Here is a 6,028-nt window from a genome sequence, read left to right on the forward strand (position 1 = left end):
AGACCGCAACAGCCCTACTTTCGATTAAAGAAAGCAACAATATCGTGAAATTAGCCTTATTATTTTACTTTGTTTATCATCATTAATACTGACAAACATTCCTGTGAACATTCATTCTTCAACACAAATATAGCGCGAAAATCAACAGGTCCTTGTTTGCTGTTGTTTAACACAATATTTACTTGTATCATATATATTTCAATAGAACGACATATATAATCAACTTTATTATAGGCTGGGCCGAATTTTATTAACCTTCTAACGTTCCGATCAAGGAAAAGAAGATGACAAAACACAACGAAACCTCATAATCCGGAAACCCTGTTAACCCGAAACCCTTTAATCGTCAGTATTTATACATTCCGTCACGAATACAAAGTAGGTTCATTATATGTGGATATCAGCTTGAACAGCCGTAATCGTGTTTTCGAGTTGTCCGCATTAACCATGTCCGTACAGCCCAGGTTTCGCTGCATTATCGACCAGCGGGTTAGTTTCAAATATTTGTTAAGGACAAATAGATCTTTAACAGAGAGAGCGGATGAAAAAGACGGCAGAACAGAGTTTTAAGATTAGTACAATTGATTTGCCCTGCTTAGGGAGATTGCACATAAATGATGGTCTTAAGCATGTAGTATCGATTTGCGCTTGTTAAGAATTACCAGATGGTTATAAAATTAAACCAGAGTTAGAATCGCATCGTTGCTCGAGTATTTCACACACATTCACATAAAAGAGGTTATGGTAACATGGCATTTCATAAACGGCATCACGCTGGGGCGACGTTGCGATGTTGCAATGGTGAAGTAATATTGACGCTTGCTGTAAGAAGATTATGAGATCCTCATAAAATATAATAGCTCGGGAAAATCAATATGTGTGGAAAGAAAACGTTTCTTTTTGGTCTGGTTCACGATATTGAGTATTTGAAACAGATTTGCTTATAAGTGGAGGGTTTACCAGATATAATGACAACACCATGAATGGTCTTCATGCGCTCATATAGTTTGATCACAATGGCTGCGTTTCGTCAACACCGCTTTGAATAATATTTCAGTTGCATCATGACGTTCAGACTGAAACTGGGGCGGTGGGGAAGCCAAGTGGTTAAACCGTTCTCTCGTTACTCCGAAGACCCGGGTTCGATACCCCACCTGGATACAATGTGTGAGCGCCATTGCCTGTGTCCCCCGCAGTGAAATTGCTGGAATATTGCTAAAAGCACCGTAAGACCTCACTTATAAATTACTTACTCACTTATTCATAATCACTCCGACTGTAGCTGAAGGCTTTCTCAAAGCAAAGTGATGAAATTTATATCTCCCAAACGGGTAAGGTAATTAAGATTGGGAGACTATACTACGAAACATTATCGTTTTAAACACCTTTACTTAGAATTTTTTCTTAATAATTACGAGCTCGCTGAGTCCATGTCGTCTGAGGCGCTTATGGTTGTTGCATAGAGTTGCATCCCTTTGGTACGCCAGAGTCCTATGATTGTTTATTCTAATCCTAGTTTGCCCTGAGAATGTTTTAGGGATGGCAACATCATACCCGTCATCGCAGGTTTAACTAAAATCTGTAAACGTCTAAGACCTGCAACCGCCTCCTGTGGTGTAGTGGTTAGAGCGTCCGCCCGGAGAGCGGAAGGTCGCGGGTTCGATCCCCGACCGCGTCATACCAAAAGACGTTAAAATATGGTACTTGTTGGTCCATGCCTGGCGCTTGGCATTAATTGGTACAAGGACTGGTCGGCTCGGAGTCAGTATAATGTGTCTGAGTGGTGTATTCATGCATCACTGCGGCATGGTATCTCAGTGGGCTACCACTATAAAACCAGCTTCAGTCTGGGCTAGTACAAGCAGCCGCACATACACATACACACGCATGCACGTCGTCATATGAGCGAAATATTCTCAAGCACGACGATAAACCCAATTTCACCTCACCTCACATCTAAGACCTGCATTACTTCGGGCTTTCCTCCCACATTGAACAGACTCGACGAGACTACAGCTTGTTCAGCTTGACCTGAGCTACTTTACATATGCATGACCCGGGAGGTCAAATAGCACAAACTGCAGATCGGGTCATCTTCATTCAATAGGGGTGCAGAGGATGTTATTAATGTTGCGTTCGTGCGAAGCATGCATACATAGATTCGTTACAGAATTTGTCCCGGAAAACAACACTGCTGAAAAAACCCCAATCATGTCATGTTTTGACTGAATTGTTTATACAGTCATATGCTATCTAGTTTGGTTTGCTAGCTTTACAACTTACAGACGTCAGTTACTTTCACAATCCGATTCACTCTCGCTATCACTCTCTACACCCAGTTCAATTATAACTTTTTCTATTTCATTTTCAACTGCAATATTTCCGTCCAAGTAGTCGCTTTCCAAATTTTTAACATGGGCACAGCAATCAGTCCACTCGTTTACACCAATCATCTGACACAGGTGCACCCCTTCACAATAATAGACCCAACCAGTTGTGACACGGTCACGCAATTCATTAGTATTCACTTGTTCAGGTCAAGCTGAACAAGCTGTACGTTATACTGTTTAAAGCGGGGGTAAATCTAACACACTCACTTAATTTAAATTATACTTCTATACACCATACGTTGCTATTATTTCCAGTGTAGCTGAATGATTTCCTACATCCACCAGAATCGTGAAGATCCGGGTTAGAATTGGTCTTCGGCAACCCATTCTTGTCATAAGAGGCAACTAACGGGATCGAGTGGTCAGGCCTGCTTGACTTGGTTGACACATGCCATCGTATCCCAACTGTGTAGATCAATACACATACTCGAATATTGCTGAGTGCGGCGTTGAACAACATCCAAACCAAACCGAAAAAGATTCAATACATCACGGTCCAGAATGCTTGATTAAGGAGCATAAAGACCATGAGGAGTTAATTCCAGATTTAATCTAACGTCATCTTCACGGCCAATCACGTCAACTATCGCAGCAAATGCCAGATTCCGTCACTCTTAAATCCATGACTAACGAAGCGAAAGTTTACTTAATGCCACTATTACCGTTGATTAGCTGCATTCACATCGTCAACGTCCATTCCAAGGACTTAAATTGACTTACTCGGTGAAAGGTGATTGGCTTTAAAACTATTTGGTCAAGAGTGCACAGATACTACGTTCTATCCTCAATAATGAAGTCACAATTGGACATCCATTATGGATGGTTAAAGCCGGGATGGAGTTATACGTTAATTCCATCGATAATTCAATAAAAATCCAATAGCTGTCAAATCGGAATGGGTCAGAAGTTCTCAGGGCAAATGTCGAAACTATGTAAATAAAGAATTCCTGATCTTTATCCCTTGAAGTTCCAGAAGGTAAAACAAATACGTTTCTATTAATGCTAAGGAAGTTGGGTGGAATTATAGAGACATTGGCCTCCTTGGTCCAGCCGGATATTGCTGCTGGTTGTAATTGAATAAGTTTAGCTTCTCGAGAAGCGTTTCTTTCTGACAATAATGGGAAGTGCGGTTGTAAATGGTTAGATTTGATTACAGAGCATTCCTGAACTGTTGAGACCAGGAACAGGCGAATTAAACACACATGGGGTTTAGACTGTCTGGGAAAGTGGACGAAATGACGGCGAAGAGCTCATTGAAATGTGGCCCCATCTGTGGGAATTTCTGGGTACATTATTTAAGAAATAGGGTTATAATATGTCTGTTCTGGTCACTGAACTAACTTGTTGATGTAGGACCATGGCTCAACGTCACGTGATGCAATAGTTACTCTACACACGAAAGGCCAGGGAGTTTTCGGGGACACTATGTTCGTAAACTGTGTACCGTTTATAAAGATGGTTCATAAGACCTAACATTCTGTTCAATACGCAATCGGTATCAATTCAGTTTTTCTACTGATGAAACTGACCACATATGAAAACATGTGATCACGTGGTACAGCATAAAACACAGATACAGAGTCGAAATCTTCATACTTCCACATCTTGTAAAAACTCAACAGCTCAACAACCTCTTGGACAATCCGGGCAAGACCATTCGCGCACAGTGACCTTTGGTGATGGTGAGAAACTTCAACATGGACAGGGTGGTAAGGCTCGACGATTTGGTTGACTGGGTGGCCTGACGTCGTGGGTTGTTGCTCCCGATATCGACCACTGGATTGTCTGGTCCAGCTGTAATTATTTACAGACTTTCACAATACAGCTGGCTGTCGTCCATTGCGGCTTTACACCAAAACGCAAAAAAATACCATAGATTATTGTCTGTGAAATATTACTCTATTCCCTAAACGCTATAGGAATCAGATCTATAAATGGAAGCTGTCTAATAGACCCATATGTAAGTTTCCAGTGTGACATGAACATGTAGAACTAGCGAAATATATATGTACCCTTACCTCATAACTCATCTTACAACGACACCGCGAATTCCACGTGGATTTGTTTGTAATCCAAGCAGACTCCACGTTTCGATTGATGCCAGCGTTGAAACGCAGGAACATACAGGCATGCGCTGTTCGTTAAATATCCAGCTCCGGCTCCCATGTGGAACAGACACAATGTCATTTTATACGTTGCTTGCCGTTTTGAAAGCTTGCTTCATATGATTTAGACGGAGGTATGGAATAAGTCTTTCGCTTGGATGATTTTCGTCAATGCTCCAATTTGTTGTACAAAAATTTCGGGACAAAGCTACTTGAATGCTGAAAACTACGGAAGAGTGGTAGGGCCACAGTGATAAAGGTTTGGTCTCACTATCTCCTCCTAAGTCCGGACTTGACAATAATAGGTGTAACAAAGTGCAACACATAACATTGAACTAACTGCTACGCGTAATAGTAGAGCAAACTGAACGCAAGGCAGTAAAGTATAAGTCAGTCACATGGCAGTAATGTGCAACAATTAGTTGAACACATGACTCTAATAGCGAAGGAAACAGTAGACTGTAGACTCTAAGAGTGACTGAAACAGTAAAATAGGAGATTGTTTGCGTGTCTGGGGATTTAAGTCGACCGTTTCAGATTAATGTATATTAACATATACCGATCATCTCTTACAGGAGGTATTAAGTACTACGTAGGAGATAGTATGTCCTACGTAGGAGTTACTATGTCCTATGTAGGAATTAATAACTCCTGCGTAGGAGATACTACGTACTAAGTCCTACGTAGGAGATAGTGTGACATACGTAGGAGATACTATGTCACATAGTAGGAGATAATGAGACTTTAAAAAAATCGGCGTGGCCCTACTACGCTTCCGTAGAAAAACTGACCATGTTGCAAACTATTTGGAATTAAAATTTTGAGTGATTTCTTTCTTAAACTACTTATTCCCAGCATCAAACTGTTATATGTCCCGGATCGAGATCGACACGTTACACAGAACCTTCATTTACTTGTCTGTGGTGGTGGAGGGATGGAGCACAGGCAAATTGTAGCGCAAATAGGGTTGCACAACAAAGAGAAAATGACCAGTCTGGCAACGTACTTCCCTCGCTTCGGTTCGAAAAATATTTTAATAGCAAAATAAAATTTAGCCACGATCAAAGTTAGACACCCATTTCCTCACAGGGTTGTGCTCTCAGATTTCCAACTTCATATCTAATAATGGGATGAGGCACATTGGATGAGGGCAAGAAGGGTGATCAGGCGTCCAGCCTTGACCAATCTTCACAAGGGAGCTCATTTGGAGAGGTGTTTACCCCGACGTCATTGGAATTTGACGTCATGGAGGAAGGTGCATTGGTCGGATGAGAATCACTTTTTATTGCACGTCACCGACGGGCGCCAGCGAGTCTGGAGGACCAAGAATAGTGCCCCTGAGCCTAAGAACATCAGAGCATCAGATCCCTCATGGGTTGTCTCTCAAATGATTGTAAACTGGATTTGGTAACTGTTCGTGGAAATCTCAATGGCGACCTCGACATCTGGGACATTCTGGATCCTTTCTTTTGCCACATTTTGATAACCACCCATTAGCCACTCGCCCTGTATTTATGGATGACAACGCCCGAG

Source organism: Haliotis rubra, unplaced genomic scaffold (genome assembly GCF_003918875.1).
Source record: "Haliotis rubra isolate DU_JTF1 unplaced genomic scaffold, ASM391887v1 Scf811, whole genome shotgun sequence".
In the NCBI taxonomy this organism is placed as follows: domain Eukaryota; kingdom Metazoa; phylum Mollusca; class Gastropoda; order Lepetellida; family Haliotidae; genus Haliotis; species Haliotis rubra.